The sequence below is a fragment of the Tenrec ecaudatus genome, chromosome 4 (genome assembly GCF_050624435.1).
Source record: "Tenrec ecaudatus isolate mTenEca1 chromosome 4, mTenEca1.hap1, whole genome shotgun sequence".
Lineage (NCBI taxonomy): Eukaryota > Metazoa > Chordata > Mammalia > Afrosoricida > Tenrecidae > Tenrec > Tenrec ecaudatus.
The window spans coordinates 172,249,458-172,268,504 of NC_134533.1; the positions used below are offsets into that span (position 1 = coordinate 172,249,458).

Sequence of the window (19,047 nt, forward strand, 5' to 3'; positions counted from 1 at the left end):
GGGATCGGGCTGCTCACTGTCAGGTCTGCAGTTGGAAACCACCAGCGGCTCCGATAAAGAGTTAGTCCTGGAAACCTACAGGGGCAGTTCTACCCTGTCCTATAGGGTCGTTAAGAGTTGGCATTGACTTGACGGCAGTGAGCTTGGTTTGGGCATGGATACAGCTCTGAGATCTGTTCGGTGCTGCCCGAGGTCTCTACTGGAGTCTCCTGATTGCCTCCCTGTTGCCAGGTTTGCATCTATGAGTTCCCCACCTTCGTCAGAGGGAACGGCCACCAAGTACGGAGGATGGGGCAGTGGTTCAGAGTGTGGGCTTTGAAGTTCGCTTTCCTGGGTGACTGCTGGTGTGACCGGCAGTGGTTATGGGACCTGGGTCAGCTACTTGTTTCCTAACATGAAAATGGTGATAACTTAAGTACCTATCGGGCTTAGTTAGCTAGTGTGGCTATAGCAGAAATATCCCAAAACAAGGTTATAACAAAGAGAAATGAACTTTCCCACCCTTCAGAAGGCTGGAAGTCTGCCTTCAGGGCATAGGCCCACTCTCGTGTCTCTTCCCTGCTTCTGTTTCTTGGTTCCCTGGAGATCTCAAGTGAGATCTCCATCTCGGTCCCGTGCCTAATCTACTCTTTCATAGCTCTAAGAGACTGACTGAAGACTCACCTAATGTAATAAACTAAACCCACTGCCATTGAGTCAGTGCTGATGCATGGCAACGCTACAGGACAGGGTAAGAAGCGACCCTGTGATTTCCAAGACTGTAACTCTTTGCAGGAGTAGAAAGCCTCGTCTTTCTCCCTTGGAGTGGCTGGTGGTTTTGAACTGCTGACCTTGCAGTAAGCAGTCTAATGCGTAAGCACTATGTCACAAGGTCTCCTTACCCTGTACTTACCCAAACCAATACAGGGTTTCTGAGACTAAATATTTTTTAAAATAGTTTTATTGACATATACTTCCTATCTCATACAATTTGATCATTGATTTACATAGGAGTTCTACAGTCATCACCACAATCAATTTCAGAACATTTTCTTCTCATACTCACTGTTAATTCCCCCTTCCCCCATCCTCTCTTGTCATGTCCCTAGGTGATTAATCAATCCAGTTACTATATCCACAGATTTACCTATCCTGGATTTCATCTGTTTGCTCCACAAACAGGAAGCAAACAAACAAAAAACCAACAACAACAATGGCTAGACAAAACAGAGACAAACCTCAGTAGAAAATAAAGCAGAAATATTAAAAACTTACTTTAAAAAAAGGTCAAAATGGAGATCAGTGATAGGGTATTGCATTTTAACCTAACTACATCGGTCAGAAACTGACTTTACATTGCTCTCTGTCTGATAATACGGCTATTCACATCCCTGACGATGGATCAGAGGGGATTCACCAGAGGCGTAATCCATGTGGGAACCCTAAAAATGGATTCCAGGCTGCCACTGTTAATCACAGTCCTCTTTAGACTAGGTGTTCACAATTCAAGATCTGACACCATCCTCTCCTGCGGATTTGGATTTTGTTATTTACAATCCTTGGATCACACAGTGCTTCTTCTACGTGGACTTGGTTGATACCTCTCTTAGATGGCTGCTTGGTTGAAGACTACAGATGCTATACTTTCTGATAGCCAGGAGCCATCTGGTTTCTCCACCACACTGTTCTATATCACCCATCTCTCCAGTGATCTCTTCATGAGGGTGAGTATCAAGTAGGGCCATGTTCTTAGATACAGGGCCAGAATTAATTACAATGTCCCAATCCATTTGTATATCTATGATTTACATATGTCTCTGGTTCACTTTAGAGACATTGTTATCATTTAATGATAGAGATCATTATAAATCACCCTCCCTAGGGCATAAGGTAATTCTATTTTTTAAAAATCATTTTATTGGAGACTCATACAACTCTTATCATAATCCATCCATACATCAATTGTGTAAGCACATTTGTACATTCATTGCCCTCATCATTCTCAAACATTTGCTTTCCACCGAAGCCCCTGGTATCAACTCCTCATTTTTCCCCTCCCTACCCGCTCCCCACCACCCATGAACCCTTGATCATTTATAAATTATTATTTTGTCATATCTTATACTGTCCGACGTCTCCCTCAACCCACTTTTCTGTTGTCCACCCCCCAGGGAGGAGGTTATATGCAGATCCTTGTAATGGGTTCCTCCTTTCTAACACATCCTCCCTCCACCCTCCCAGTATCGTCACTCTCAGCACTGGTCCTGAAGGGATCATCTGTCCTGGATTCCCTGTGTTTCCAGTTCCTATCTGTGCCAGTGTACATCCTCTGTTCTAGTCAGATTTGTAAGGTAGAATTGGGATTATGATAGTGGGGGCGGGGGGAGAGGAAGCATTTAGGAACTAGAGGAATGTTGTATGGTTCATCATTGCTATACTGCACCCTGACTGGTTCATCTCCTCCCTGTGACCTTCTGTAAGGGGATGTCCAGTTGCCTACAGATGAGGCTTGGGACCCAAATCTGCACCCCCCCTCATTCATGATGATTTGATTTTTTGTTCTTTGATGCCTGATACCTGATCCCTTCGACAGCTCGTGATCACACAGGCTGGTGTGCTTATTCCATAGTGGGCTTTGTTGCTTCTGAGCTAAATAGCTGCTTGTTTACCTTCAAGTCTTTCAGACCCTAAATGCTATATCTTTTGATAGCTGGGCATCATCAGCTTTCTTCACCACATTTGCTTATGCACCCACTTTGTCTTCAGTGATCGTGTCAGGAAGGTGAGCATCATGGAATGCCAGTTTAATAGAACAAAGTATTCTTGCATTGAGGGAGTACTTGAGTAGAGAGGCCCAATATCCATCTGCTACCTTAATACTAAACCTATAACTATATACACATAGATCTATTTCTCCATCCTCATATATAAATATACTTACATATGTATATGCCTTTATTTAGACCTCTATAAATGCCCTTTGCCTCCTAGCTCTTTCCTCTATTTTAAGGTAATTCTATTTATAGTGTCACTAATTTAGCCCGTGGTATAAAATGGAAAACACTGTTGAGAAAAGGAAATTATACTAGTGTAGACCAGCTTCAGACCAAAAGGAATTATTGACTTAAGCAAATTAACTCTTAAGTGACTGGACACTATTTACAGGAACACTGGGAGTTAGTGATAGGGCAAAAGTTTCAGGAATATTCATTCACCAAGGCAGAACCACCACTACCGGAACAATACATGTCATAAGAAAGCAAGGAGAGCACTGACATGGTAACCATATGGAAGTCTCAGACCATCATTCTGTGTTGTTGTTGTTGTTGTTAGGTGCGGTTGACAGTTCCAACTCAGAGCAACCCTGTGAGTAACAGGATGCGCCACTGCCTGGCCCGCGCCATCCTGACAACTGTTGTTACTCTTGAGCCTATTGTCGCAGTCACTGTCCATCCCATTGAGCACCTTCCTTTGGTTCTTGTTTTTTGCTGCCCTGCCACTTTACCAAGCATGATGTCCTTCTCCAGGGACTGGTCTCGCTAAACAACATGCCCCCAATATGAAAGACGAAGTCTTGCCACGCATGCCTCTAAAGAGCACTCTGCTGAGTCTCTTCTAAGACAGATCAGTTTGTTCTTTTAGCAGTCCGTGGCACTTGAAATATTCTTCTCCAGCACCAAAATTCAAAGGTATCTCTTCTTCTTCGGCTTTCTTTATTCCATGTCCAATTTTCACAGGCATGCGGGGCAATGAAAACACCCTGGGCTGGGGCCTGTCTAATCACTTGCCATCAAGTCAATGTGGAAACACGTGGCCCAATGCGTGTCAGAAGAGAGCTGCGTGCCACAGGGCTTTCTGTGGCTGAGGTTCCAATGCTTCCACCCAGGACCCTGAGATTCATGTCATTGCTGCTCAGCAAGAAGACACTGCTTCCTACTCATTTTCCTTTCTCCTCCCAGGATTGGGCCTCCCACCCACCAGCGCAGTCAAAGAACAGAGCAGCTTAACATAGACACATTGGCAATTACCTTCCCAAGAGACCAAATGAGTCCTCAATCCTAAAGGAAAGATGAAAGTCTTCCAAATAACTCACCCTCTCTCCCACAGTGTTGGTAGAGGCACAAGAACCAGTCTCTTCAAAGCACTGTGGACAGGTGGGGGCATGTAGCAGATATCAGCAGCCGGGTCCATTACTCCATTTTTTGCTGAAGTTCCTTGATTTTTGTAAGGGAAACTACTCTTGTCTACCAAGTTGGCCACATGATTGGCTTAGGGACGGGCACAAGATCCAACCCGGGCCAATGAGAGTTTGTTCCAGGATTTACGCTAGAGCTAGTAGATAAGATAGTTTCTTTTTGTTGGTTTTGCTCAACAGGTAAGACATAACCCAGAGCCGTTGGTGGTCATCTTTGCCACAATGAGAGAAGCATGAAGCTAAAGGTGAGGCAGAAGTAACTGAGATACGGTGGAGAGGGGCAGACGTCTTGTGGCATCATTGGAGGAATAGGTTCTCATTGTATTAAAACCAGCCCCCTCTCTGGAGTGCTTAGTCATGTAAGACAATGTGTTGTTCCTTTTAGAGTTGAAAAGATGGTCCCTGAAGAGTTAAGTTCTATGCTATGCAGTGTAGAAATATTAATGGCCCCGATACTCATGGGGTTCACATGTGTTGGGAGAGACATCTGGATAAGCAATTATGTTACAGGGTGAGCCTTGCTCTGATGGAGTGGTACAGGGTATAGGTGGTGGAGGGACTTTGGGGTGTGTGTTCAAAGAAGGACGCACAGTCCAGATTATAAGGGGGGTGATGTGTAGAAAACGCTCATTGGGAGACATGGATGAGAGGGTACCCCCACAAAACCAGAACTACACTGGGCTGAGCAGAGCTTTTGTAGTACACATTTTTCCTGCTAGGGGAATATCCAGCAACTCACTCTGAGTTAGTGCACCCAGTCACGTCACCTGGGAAGGTTTTCTGTGGTTATAGTGCATTTTTTAATTTTTGTAAAAGCAGTTTCGTTTGAACCTCACTTTTTTGCTGTCTGATTTAAGAGAAAGGAGTACAGTTGTTAAATTTTGTTTCCTGCTTAGAAAAAATGCTGCAGAAACTGTTGTGATGTTGAGCATAGCTTACAAGGACAGCATTATGCGGGCGGGGGCAGGGAACCCCTCAAGTGTACGAGTAGTTTTCTGGTTTCCAAAAAGGTAAAATGTTAACTGAGGACAAACCTCCTTCTGGACGCATTCCGGACTTCCGGAACAAAATGTCGACTTGGTGCTTGCTTCGGCAGCACAAACACTAAAATTGGAACGATACAGCGAAGATTAGCATGGCCCCTACGCAAGGATGACATGCAAATTCGTGAAGCGTTCCATATTTTTTAAAAAAGAAAAGAAAATGTCGATTTGTAGTGCATTCAGAGTTCATTCCACCAGGTCAGACTGTTAACCAAGCTTTCTATTTAGGGGTTCTGAAAAGATGGCGTAACAATGTGGGACAAAAAAAGGCCTGATTTGTGGCAGATAGGGGACTGGTTTTGCCACCACAACAATGCACCTGCTTACGCAGCCATCTCAGTGCACCAGTTTTTGGTAAAAAACAGCATGCCTCTCTTGCCCCATGCACCTGACTCACCTGATTATGCTCCATGCAAGTTCTTTTGTTTCTGTGAATGAAAAGGGACATGAAAGTACAGTGATTCAACGATGTAGAAGAGGTGAAGGAAAAAAACAAAAACAAAAACGAGGGAGGTGCTGTCAGCCATCCAAGCAGATGGGTTTGAAAATGTTTCCAAGAATGGAATTGCAGACGTGACAAATGTACTAAGTGTAATGGTGAGTACTTTGAAGGTGATAAGGTTGTTTTGTAAAAAAATTAAATACATAGTCTTGAAATAAAATCTGTTTTTTTGGGGGGGTACTCCATTCATAGTCAAGCTTGCTGAGAGTTTGATGAAGTGGTTGAGCTGGGGAGCGGGCACAGGGAGGTGGGGAAACGTTACTACGGAAAGGTCTAGATGTGGAGAAAGGGCACCCGTGACGTGAGCAGTCAAGGACCAGGGAGGCAGGAGGAGCGTGAGACCCAGCTGGTGACTGGCGCATCACCATGGTCACCATCAGGAGGCGTGTCCCACCACGGTGAGGTTGGACTCGACCCTCGGGAACAGGGAGTGATTCCATCAGATCTGAACCATCACACACATGGCTTCACCGCTGCCACGGGTACAACGGGGTTTCAATGTTCAGTTATGATTACTGAAGCACCTGGATGACTGAAATGCAGAATTAACATGACAATGGATGAAACCACAGGCCTGCAGCAAAGCTCCCCAGGACAGCTACGAATCTGGAGACGTGGTCGTTTTGTGCTGAGACGCCCAAACATTTTATTGATGTGAAAAAAAAAAAAAGAATTTAAAGACAAGCATTGTGGGAAGAAAACAGCCTTTGGAGTTCCACCTGGGTTCAAACCCCAGGTCTGCTACTTGTTAGGCACTAACTGTTCACCTCCGGAAGCCTCACCAGTGCTCTGGGACCAACAGCACCCATCTCCACGGGGCTGTGATGCAGCCACAGTGATAGAAACATGGATGGGTATGTAAGAGAGGAAATCTACCAGATGCTTAAAAATAATAACAGCCAAACATTCTGCTTGGCTTTGGTACACTGCAGTGTCTCAGCGTGAACATCACGCTTTAATTCTACCCAGACAACAATCCTCGCACAAAGAGCCCGGCTCGGTGAGAAAACACACAGGCAGGCCTATTTTGTTTTGGGCTCTGTGGATTCTAAACTCAGCACCTTACATGGGCTCTTTAAACCCTAACCTTCCACCCAAGGAAGGTTTCTGTATACAATAAGAATCCTGGCAGAAGCTAAGCAAACAAGTAACAGCTCCACGTGTGCGGTTTCAAGCACACCAAGGACTCAGCCTCTCCTGGGAAACCTGATCTCTCCTCTGGCTGGAAAGAAGCTGCTGTCATTGAAAACAGGAGGTGTCAAGGCCAAAGCTCTCCAAGGCAGACAGCTGGTCCGGCAGTGGCATGGGGGGAGGGGGAGGAAGTGGTTGTGATGGCTCATGAGCAGAGGCACAGAAGTGTGTTTACGCCAGCAGATGGAAGGACCAGCTGAATCCACCACCAGCTGATAGGTACATTGAGGGGGCATTTCCAAACACCCTCTTACGCTGCCTGAATGGACTGGTTGCCCTTTGACCCAGCAATGGAAATGTTGACCCCACACAGCCAGCGTTTTTTCATTAGTGTGACCATAGGCAATGTCATACAACCACTCGCCTTTTGCGATCGGTCTAAGTTATGAAGTGCTGCTATAACAGAAATACCATGGCGTGAACATGCCCTACGCTTCAGGAGTCTAAATCCAGAGTGGTAATCCAGGTGGCACAGTGGTTACGTATTGGGCTGCAAACCACAAGGCCAGCAGTTCAAGACCACTGATGGCTCTTTGGGAGAAAGATGAGTCTTTCTATTCCCATAAAGAGCTCCATTCTCAGAGGTCAGAAGGCAAGGTAGAGCCAGGTTGGCAGGATGGCACTGTCCTGGCTACTTTGCCCCTTCTCAAAGCCTCCAGGGGGCTCTTTCAATGAGGTCAAAGTTTTACATTTAGGAGCTGACAAATAGCAAACCTGCTTGGCTGAAGTTTGAGCTGACCTTGAGCATCACGACCTCTCTCTCAGCAAGTAACATAATGAAGACATTTTAGAGTCTAAAATAAGAAATGGGTTGGAGTAAAATATTGAATTATGGACACAGTATATTCCGTGTGGTGATTGTAGAAATTCTTCTGGATTCATCAATGTGTTCAATGTAAATAAGAAAGAACAGTTATATGTGATTATATATTGCCAGCATTGTGTGTTTGTTATTGTGGTAGTTAAATAATCTGGGGTCAACTTGAGACTATTGAGAGTGAAGGGGTGGAGTTTAGCCTGTCAACCAGGTCGCAGCTTGATGACCTCATTTGGAGGTATGACAGAGATAAATAGCTCACTGAAGGCCAGATACACTCTCTGCTTGTCTCCCTGAGAGACATTCCTGTTGACAAGCCACATGGAGCCATGCTGAGGGAGCCAGAGCCCTGGGGCTGGAGGAGCTACACGGAGACCCTTGCCAGTGCCAAGATGCTTCCACCACCACTGGATCCACAAGGCTTTCCACCCGCTGGCCTGAGATCTTCCTGCATTCGGTGTCATTGCATGTGTTGCTCTGCCTGGACTAACACAGTCATTAAGTGAAACAAAAATGTCTATATTCTTCAAGGGGAAAAAAAAAAGAGTACCAGTATGAGAAACCTTCAGTGGCAGTTCCACCCTATTCTACAGGGGTACTATGAGCCGGAGTTGACTGACAGCAGTGAGCTGAGTTGGTGAGTTGAGCTCCAGGGAAAGCATTCACTGTGCAGGCTTCTGTGTGAGTCTGAGTAGACTAGAAAAACAAACTCATAGAGGCATTCATATGAGTATAAGAAAGAGCTTTTTATACAAGAGCCATTGAATATTGAGAAGACATCCCAGCCCAGTCCAGATCAAGTCCAGAAGTCTGATGTTAGCCCATATGTCTGATATCTATCTATAAAGTCCTCTTTAGACTCACCCAACACATGCAATGACACCGAGTGAAGGAAGATCACAGGCCAGTGGGTGGAAAATCTTGTGGATCCAGTGACAGTGGAAGTATCTTAACCCTGGAGGGGTCTCCATGTGACTCCTTCAGCTCTTGGGCTATAGTGTAGCTCCATGTGTCTTGTACACAGGGATGTCTCCCAGGGAGTGAGCGTGTCTCCTGCCTCCAGCGAGCTATTTAACTCCTTAGCGTCTCCAAATAAGGTCATCAAGCAGCGACCTGATTGACAGGCTAAACTCCACCCCTTTATCCTTAAGTCTCAAATTGACACCAGTTTATGTAACTACCACAGCCTCTGAATTCAGGTCCTCTCTCTTGAGAGTCTGCTCCCTGGTTCTTTGGAGATCTGCATGTGTCTTATCCTCTATCTTATTCCAGTGCTGCTTCTTCGCTTGCTGGTTTAACCTCTTTTATATCTCAAAAGAGACTGGTTTAAGATGCACCCTACATGAATCCCCCCATTAACATAATGAAGACAAACGGGGTGCCAACCAGAGGCATAAACTCTAGGATTTACAACACAGGTTGTTTGGGAGGAACACTGTTCAATCCATCACACAATCCCTACACACTCACCCTGCTTAGAGTCATTTTGGGGAATCACCCTTAACTGCTGCCTAGCGATCGCTAGGTTGTGCCAACTGTTTACCAAGTCAACTGCTGACAGGTTGGTGCTTCAAGTCCAACTAGAGCAGCGGTTCTCAACCTGTGGGTAATGACCCCTTTGAGGGTTGAACAATCCATTCACAGGGGTCACCTAAGACCCTTGGAAAACACATATTCCATGGTCTTAGGAAAAGAGACACCACTCCTCTATCCATCACCAGATGGGTCTGCCCACATGCAGATACACCCACATACAAATACTAGGCATGAAGACTGTTACCCATACTACACCATGCTTCAAGACAAAATTTCATTTATTTGTAATTAGAAATAAATATTTCACAATATATTATTACATATTTGTTGTGATTAATCACTATGCTTTAAATATGTTCAATTTGTAATCATGAAAACACATCCTACATATCAGGTATTTTATATGACAATTTATAATAGTAACAAAATTACAGTGATGAAGTAGCCACAAAAATTATTTTATGGTTGGGGTCACCACCACATGAGGAACTGTATGAAAGGGTGGTGGCATCAGGAAGGTTGAGGACCACTGCGCTAGAGGGTTTTCCCCAGAAGGGCTGATGACCAACATCAGAGAAACCAGCCAAGGAAAACCCCTTGGGGCGTTGTTCTACCCCAGTATACCTGGGGCTGTCAGGTGTCAGAATCCCTCCCAAGGGAGCCTTTGTTTCCCCCAATCCTCTGGGGCCCATACAATTCAGCCTACCGTGTTCACTGGTGCGAGTAAGCTCAACCAGGCACAGAGCTTCCTCTCTCCTTCCTCTGCTCTGACTGAAGCCCCCACCACCTCCCAGTTGGCTCTGCACAGTCCGATCAGTGGCTTGGGAGGAAGACCACAGGAGCTGAGATGTAGGGGGGCAGGGGGTATGCTGTTCTGTGTGAAACCAGTCTGAGGCATCCAAGGCTCCCCAAGTGGCTTGCCTTGGATTGCACCTAGCTGAGCCAGCCTCTCACTGACCATCTAGCTTCTTCCACAAGGGGCCAGCCTGACGCACACATGGCATAGATTAATTTCTCAGAGAAATGGACTCGGGAGACTCAATCTACTGCCAACATATCAATCAAAGCACCGACACACGGCCTCAAAGCCAGCATCTTCCTTGTCCTGAGGGCAGAATAAAGAATGGGAACTCACTGCATGTTTCTCCCTCCCAAGGTGGGCTTTACAGGTGGACCTGACAATGTGGGCTTGGGATCACAGTCGAAGGTCTTAGACAGAGGGGGTGGAGGGAGGGGGTGGTGGAGGGCATGTAGAACAAAGTCCAAAATCATGGAAAAGACCAGGCTTATCCGGTCTAATAGACACGGCTCAAACCCCAAGACTACATACCTGCCTCAGACCCTCTCCAAACCTGGAGCCGCAGCCAAACAAGGAGACATGCCTATAAAGTGCCAGAGGAGCTGTGGGGCTAGGCTTTGGGCTGCTAATGGCAAAGTTGGTGGATCAAACCTGCCAGCTGCTCCTCGGGAGAAAGAGGAGGCTGTCTGCTCCATCAAGGTTTACAGCCTTGGAAACCTTATCCCAGGTGAGGCAGGCAGGTGGGCTGTAGGGGGACAGCAACATTCAGGTGGGGCGGGTGGGGAGTTCTCAGAATGATCAGCCCAAGAGACAAGGGGCTGCAGCCTTTGCCTGAAAGCAAAGCGCAGAGGCAGTGAGGGGCAGGGAAGGAGGGGGCGGATGGAAATCCGGAACCCAAGGGGCAAGTGGGAAGAGTACTATGACACTGGAGGAGTGGAGGTGGCAAAGGATGTCAGGAAATGCCCACGCATCCACTGTCAACTGGGAAACTGCTGTTCTGTACTCGGGCGGCCAGACCACAGCAAAACCTTCAGATGGGAACGCAGTGCCCTGGGCCCTGCACTAGTGTGGACACCAGTGTGGCTGAGACTGTAAAATGGACCTCCCCCCGCCCCCTGCCGTAGTGTCAGAGCTCAGAGTGTCAGCCCTGAAGAGGCCACCCATTGAGTTCAAAGCTATATAATTATGGAAAAAGTGAAACACCTTTTTTTTGGGGGGGGGGGAGTGCGTGGGAGGCTGAGGTCTACATGAATGCTTCGTTTCTCCTCCCTGGGATTGGGCTGCACTGTCTGGAATGCGTCCTAGGGCAGTGGTTTGGAATGGGTACCTAACAGGAAATTCTGGGCAGTCTATGCATACATTACATTCCTTTCCCACCCCAACAGAAAGACTGGTCAACAAACACAACTCCCCACTGTTTGAACAAAGGGGGGGCATTGGGGTGGGGGGAGAAGCCCAGGAGACACAGTATCCAAACATCCCTTTCTGCTAGAGACAGGACTTAGTCACTGAGGGAGTCGCCTCTGTCCCTCCGTTATTCCCCGGAGATAAACTTCCCCAGGGAATCCCACCGCTTTGAAGAACCGTGTTCTTTTCTCCCCACTGGCAGCCGTCCCTCCACAGGGAGGCACGGGGAAGAGCGGGCATTCTGGCTGGAAGCTGGGCGGGAGGAACTTGAAGTTCCCTTTTCCAGGGCGGGGGTGCTGCCCCTGCTCACTGGAGGCTGGAAAAGACAGTGTGTCAGCTAAGTGCCAGGCCCTGGGTTACACATTGGGCTGCTAACTGCAAGGTCAACACTTCAAATCCATCCGCTGCCCCTAGGGAGAAAGAAGAGGCTTTCTGCTCCAGAAACCTAGAGGGGCAGCATCAATCTGCCCTCTACCAAACCCACTGCCAGCGACTCCACTCAGACTCCTAGCGAGTCTACAGGGCAGGGTAGGACTGCTGTTGTGAGTTTTCGAGACTAACTTTTCACAGGAGTAGAAAGCTGCGTCTTTCCCCGGAGGAGCTGTCTGGTGGTTTCAGACTGCTGACCTTGTGATTTGAAACCTGACATGCCACTAACTCTGCCACCAGACCTCCTTACTCTGCCTGTCCTACAGGGTAGCTTTGAGTAGGAACCGACTCCACAGCAGAGAGCCTGGTGATGACGTGAGGGCGCTGGGTTCAAAGGCAGACAAGTCTGGCTACAGGGCCCCGAATATTCCCACCACCCCTTTACACTGCTTCGCTCAGTGTGGGAAACAGAGCCGGGAAGAGAGTGTGTGTAGACAGACTCTCAACATTCATCCGTTAAGGAGTCCGGAAGGCCCCCGGAGCTCCCGTGGAGGGAACCTTCATGTTCATAAGTTGGAGATGCTTCACAGTCACATTGTCCGAAGTAAAAGTGTTTCCCTCCATGTCCCCGTTTCTCTGCGCCCCCCCCACCTCCATAATAATGCCAAATTTAAGATGCGGGTTGCAAACACATGCTCGCTCTATGTACTCTTGAAGAGATTGTTCCCCTGGAGAAGAGCTCAAAGACATCTAAGGTTAAGGTCACTCAGATGACCAAGGTTAGGCTGCCATCTTGAGTCTAGAGCCTGCCCATCTTGTTACCTATGTACCTTCCTGTCATATGTATGCCTCTAGTACCTCCCCTTCCTATTGCGTGAACACACCTAGCTCATCTATGCCTGTAATACAACCCCTTCCTGTTACCTATGGGCTTGCATGCCCGAGATTTTATAAACTTGGGACGGAATACATTACGCTCTCTCTCTGCACGGACCTGGCTGCTGCAGTCATGGCGGAGGTGAGCACCCCAAAAACTTTTGTCTGCCTCTTAACGTCTTCCCTTCAGTGACTCACTCATTCTGGTTCCGGTCCCCATGGGAAGAGGTGAGCGCTTGCATACATACCTCGTCTCGTGTCTCTTTCACGTACCCCTCAACCACCCAGCTGCCCCTTAGCACCCGTCTGGATATGGGGCTGGACCTCACACCTCGGAACTACTCTGGGTTGGGTTTTATTTTCAGGGAGGAACTGGACTACGAGGCCTGTGTTGTTTGTCTTCACTCCAAATGCCACACATTTGAAACCGATACAATGGACCAAGAATGCCCATGGCCGTTATTCGATGAAGCTTTATGCAATCTGTAGAGAAGCCAGAGTGTGTGGCAGCTTTTTCAGCTGTGCTTTAGCCCTCGGGCCCTGACTGCACCAGGCCACTGCCTCTCTGTGACTCAGCTTCCCAGACGAGTGCCGTCTGTTGGCTATGCCATTCCCCAGGTCCCACAGAATCCCCAGTGGCAGACCCGGATATAAACCAGGTCTCTGTGACTCTAGAACCCAAGCTCGGAGACCTAACTACACAGCCTGACTTTCACATGGAGATTCATCACTGGGAAGAGAACGAAGGATTTAAACTGATAATGCACTTAAGAGGAAGTAAAGGTTAAACTTGAACAGTAATCAGATAAATGCGCATTCACACAATGAGGTCCAATTTCGTCCCTGTTACAGGGACAAAAGTGACCTGAATGGAAACACGTGACCAGTGGTAGAGGCCCGATGAGAACATGATGCTGGTGAGTCTGCAAATGAGAACAATCCATTTGGAAAGCAGATGAGTCATGTGTCAAAGACCACGCCGTACTCCTGTGTGCTAGTCCGGGGTTGACTAGAGAAATAAATTCATAGACAAGCATATGTGTGTAAGAAAGAGCTTTATATCAAATAGTCATTGTATATTAAGAAAACAGCCCAGCTCAGTCCAGATCAAGTCTGCAAGTCCGATATTAGCTCATATGTCCAACACTAATCTAAAAATTCCTCTTCAGACTCATGAAATACATGCAATGACACTGATTGCAGGATGATCACAGGCCAGTGGGTGGGACATCTTGTGGATCCAGTGGTGGTGGAAGCATGTCAGCACTGATGTGGGTCTCCACATGACTCCTCCAATTCCAGGGCTCTGGCTCCATCAGCGTGTAGCTCCATGTGGCTTGTCAACAGGAAAATGAAGCAGCAAGTCCGTATCAGGCCTCCAGTCAGCTATTTATCTCCCTCACGACTCTAAATGAGGTCATCAAGCTGGGAATTGATTGACAGACTAGATTCCACCCCTTCGTAAGTTGACAGAAGATCATGCAACTAACTGCCACATCCTGCACATAATACGACTGTCCAACAGTGCAGGGATGGCTAATTAAATTGGCGCAGAGCAACCATGCAGCCAGGAGAAACGGTCATGAGTAAGATGGCGGGGGCAGTGTCAGGAGAAACACCCGCATAGACTCAATGGCTGTAACTCTTCACTGAGGCTCTGGGCAGGCTTGGAAGGCGGGTTGCAGAGGGTAGAGGGGCCGCGAGGGTCTACACCACGTGTGTGATTGTCTCTCGTTTTGTGATCTGATGTTATTATCTTCCATCTCTACATCATGCAACTCTCCTCCACTTTATGAGTGATAGATCCAAACCTCTATATGGAAATGAAGCACTGTGGGTTAGGAGAGATGGGCTGCAAACTAAAAGGTCAACAGCTCCAAACACCGCGCCCCCCCCCCCTCCCTGGCCCATTGAGGGAGAAAGATGGGCTGTATGCTCCTGTCAAGATTTACAGCCTCAGAAATGTATGGAGTAGTTCCACGTTGTCCTATAGGGTCATGGTGAGTTGAAATGGACTCAGTAGTGGTGGGTTGGGTTTGGTTTCTGTTATTCAGTCAGGATGAGTGTGGGGTATACATATCCTGAGTCAGAGCCTGAAATGAGGCTGAGAGTCCTCAAGTTCCACCTTACTCTGATGTAAAGGGAGTGTTCTTGAGGGTAAAACCTACACACACACACACACACACACACACACACACACACACACACACACACACTCATATTGTTCCTTTAGAGAACCCAGCCTGAAATAGGGACCTTGCCTACTCAGGTGACATCTGCATCCCCAGGACCTAGAAATGTTTACTGAGTGACTGTTACACAGCTGTTTCTGGAGTGAGTGGATATAGGGAAGGAGACACTGGACAGTGAAAGCAATGAGCATACGAAGAAAGGACCAACAGCTGCTAGCTACCCTCCAGGAGAGACTCAGCTCAGGAAGCCTTGCTTTCCTGGGGCGCCCTCTGGCCCTCAACAAGCCTCCTTGCCTAGACAGCTCTAACCTAAGCCACCACCCATGGCTAACCTGTCTGTGAACTCCAACCACACTTCCTGGCTGCGTGTGGCAAAGTTAACAGAGTTAGTGGGAGCTTTGGAAGGAGTAACTATGAAACACACACTGAGATGCGTGGGACAGTTCTCACTGGATAGTAGGGTTGGGATGATTCCCATTTCCTTTTGTACTTTTCTCTGTTTCTTATCTTCTAAAGTATATCACATTTAGAATGAGAGAGCCTAGGAAGAATTAAAAATGTTTGTTTCTACTTAATATATGTGGGAAAATGTCAATAGCATCAGCTATCTGTCTACAACCTCACTTTGCGTAGCTACGCTGCATGGATCCTGCTGCATGGACGGGCACAGTACCACCATCAAACTAACGTAGGGCATTTACATCGTTTCCTTTAAAAAGGACATCTGACAAAAGCTCCCATTCGCTTGCGAGAGTAAGTGCTGGGAACAATCTAGTCGTCTATCACACAGGACTGGGCAGGTGTGATAACGGAGCCAAAGTTAAGATAGGATACAACTCTTCAAAGGCAGGATGCAGCTCCCTATGATTAATAATAGCAGCTAAATTTATCTTATGTAGCATATGCCAAGCCACTCTTTGAAGCATCAGTATACCCACATGTGCTGGCTGATCTCTGGGATCTGCACAGAACCCTACGAGCCAGGGAATATGGCTATGCTGGCTGTTGAGTGCCACATGGTTAAGCAATCAGCTGCTAACCAAAAGGTTCCCTGTTCAAACCCTCCAGTGGCTCTCTGGGAGAAAAGACCTGGTGATTCTTCCTTATGACGATTAAACCTCGGGAACAGCAGCAGGTGGCTTCAGCTTCAGCCAGAGTGCTCCTGAGAGGTAAGAGGGGCAAGACTTTGTCTTCCATACTTAGGAGTGACTGCTCCCTGGAGAAGGACATCATTCTTGGCAAAGGGGCAGCGGAAAAGGACGAAGGCCTTCAATGAGATGGATTGGCACGGGGGCATCCACAATGGGTTCCACCACAGGGACGGTGATGGGGATGGCACAGGACCGGGTAGTGTTTTGTTCTCTTGTGCACAGGGGCACGATGCCTAGCCCCAAACAACAACCACAACATACAGTTGCCATAAGAAGTGACTCGACAGCATATGACAAGATGACCTGTTGTGTCCTTGGAATTTTGTATCATGCTTTAAAATAATAATTCTGCCTCCTGTATCACACAGTATCAGTAAAAATGAAAAATGCAGACAAGAATCCTGCCATGAACACCCATCTCTATTGTACATAGGTCTTAGGTGCAGGTCTGATCACCACCTTAGGGCAATTCCAGACGCAGATCTGCTGGAACCAACACTTTTGAAAAGATGGCAAGCATCTTGATACCTCTGGATAACTTACCAGTGAGGAAAGCAGTGAGGGAGTGCACTCCTGGGAGGCCCCGTGAAGTGAGGCCAACAGGAGCCCAGATGCACGCCCAGAAACTTTGATTGTCAGCTAAGACTGGATCTGCAATTGCCCTCTGCAATCTCTTGTGCTTTCCACAATCTCTCCTTTTTAATTTTTTTTGCCATTTCTATTTCTCACTCTGAAAACTGTACGCATTATTTTTGTGGCCAATTATCTACTGCTTATTATTTGCCAGTGTACCTTTCTCAGATATTAAAGACATACTCCTTTGTCTGTTCAGTATGCTGTAAATATTGCCCCAGCTTGCTTGAAGCGTTCTGCTTCATTGATAGTGACTACAGACGTGTCATCAAATCTAACACATTTAAAATGGCTTTTGTTAAAATGGCTCCTTCTCACCCTTCATCTCTATTTTCTCCTAGTTCTTTTTCAGCTTCATTTAAAAAAAGTAAATCGTTGATCTGTTTGGAGTTTATTATAGTGTCCAGGAAAATATGATCACTCTCCTCTCAAAATATGAATCAAAAAGGCTAATATTCACTGAATGGCTCATCTTCATGTACTGATTTTGTCCGTCTCTTTTATCCCTATCCCGTCCCAAAGAGCTTTCTGGGTGCAGTGGTTGTACATTTGACTGCTAATTGAAAACTCAGTGGTTCAAATCCGTCAGCCACTCTGAGGGAGAAAGCTGTGGATATGCTTCCGTAAACATTTAAAACAAACAAATAAACACACAAAAAACCCTCACTTCCATCCAATCCATGCTGACTCATAGTGACTCTAGGAGAAGTTAGAACTGCCCTGTGAGTCTGCAACTTTTTAAGGGTGCAGAAAACGCTTTCTCCCAGGAGAGGCTGGTGGCTTTGAACTGCTGACCTTGCAGTTTGCAGTCTAATGTGTAACTACTACCTCAGCAGTTTGAAAACCCAATGGCACAGTTGTACTCTGTCCTATAGAGCTGCTATGAGTCATAACTCAAAGGAGGGTCTATTCAATCCCACCTTGTCACATCCCATGCCATGCCATGCCATCCCATGCCATCCCATGCCATTTCTCTGACCCCAAACAAGAGGGTAAGTTAAAACACTGAGAAATCATAGAAACGTGTTTTAAACAAAACATGACACTGTTGTTTCTCAACAGATGCTTGATCTAGGTCCACACACTTCGGAAGTCTGTGCTTCTGTCTAGCCTTTCCATGATGAATTCTGCACTCTTTCATTTAGATCCTGTCAAAATGGATGTTTGGGCATCCTAAAAAACCCACTCTATTGAGTCAAATCTGACTCACAGCAACCCTATGGGGTTTCCAAGGCTGCACATCTTGCTGAGAGCAGACAGCCTCGAGTTCTTTCCACAGAGCTGACGGTGGGTTTGAACCACCGTCCTGATGGCTAGTAGGCCAGCACTGAATGGATAGCCCCATCCTAGGGGGCCTCACGTCATGTTCCTTTTCAATGCTCTTTGAGTTTGAGGGCCACAGAATCTGAAGAGACAACACCAGGGCTGTAGGGCAGCTTGGGTGAGGCTTCCCCGTGCAATTGCCCTAGGACAACGCTTGCACATTGTCCTGAGGGGGGTGGGTGGGGAATTACCTGGCACAACTTTCTTGGCCTTCTCCTCCCCAATGCAGTTATCAATTTCCTTTAGAAGTCTGAGTTAATCTAGCACGATTACTCCTTTGAAATAAAACAACAACAACAACAGCAACAATAAAAGCAGTTGTCATAATCTGAGCTGAAATCTCGGCTCGAATTCGACAGGCCCACCGGATCCCCTCAGAAGCCACTGATTTGATTCGATCTTGCTCTCTGGATCGTACTGGTAAATCAAAGATTTTATCCCGGTGATGATTCATTCCATAAAGTCTTCTTCATTTGCTGAGATCTTGCTTTAAAGACTGAAGAGCTAGCTGATTTTGGCACAGCATTTTTGGCCACCCATCAAGACAAAAGCTTGCTGAGGCCAAGACCCAAAACATCCAACCCACACTCACTGCCATCAAGTCAGTGCTGACTCACAGTGACCACTGTGGTTTCCTGCACCGCTTTCTGGCTCACAGCCGCAGCCTCTTCATTAGTCAAAGCTGACTGTCACTCTCTTTCTCTTGGCTCATCTTTGAGGTCTCCCTGACCTTCCTTCAAATGCTGTATTCATCTAAAAACGGCTATTTTGTTTTAAAAAATTATTTCTATAACCTTCCATACATCAATTGTATCAACCATATTTGTACACGTTACCGTCATTTCCAAAATATTTTCTACTTGAGCCCTTGGTATAAGCTCATTTTCCCCCCTTCCCCCTAACCCTCCCACCATCGTGAATCCTTGATCAATTCTGTATTGTTATTATTATTTCGTATCTTACACTGTCCATTGTATCCCTTCACCCACATTTCTGTTATTCGTCCCCTTATGAGGCTATATGTCCAACCTTGT

At 46.8% G+C, this 19,047-nt stretch overlaps 1 protein-coding gene and 1 non-coding gene across 5 annotated transcripts in view; one reads left to right on the plus strand and one right to left on the minus strand.

Annotated features, from left to right (window-relative positions):
* The window catches only part of CTDSPL (CTD small phosphatase like), a 141,089-nt gene that overhangs the window by 44,687 nt on the left and 77,355 nt on the right, over positions 1-19,047 (minus strand). The gene's annotated exons all lie outside the window — the stretch shown is intronic.
* LOC142447470 (U6 spliceosomal RNA) lies at positions 5,255-5,361 on the plus strand. Its single transcript, XR_012784169.1, has one exon. It is a non-coding gene; the product is annotated as a U6 spliceosomal RNA (small nuclear RNA).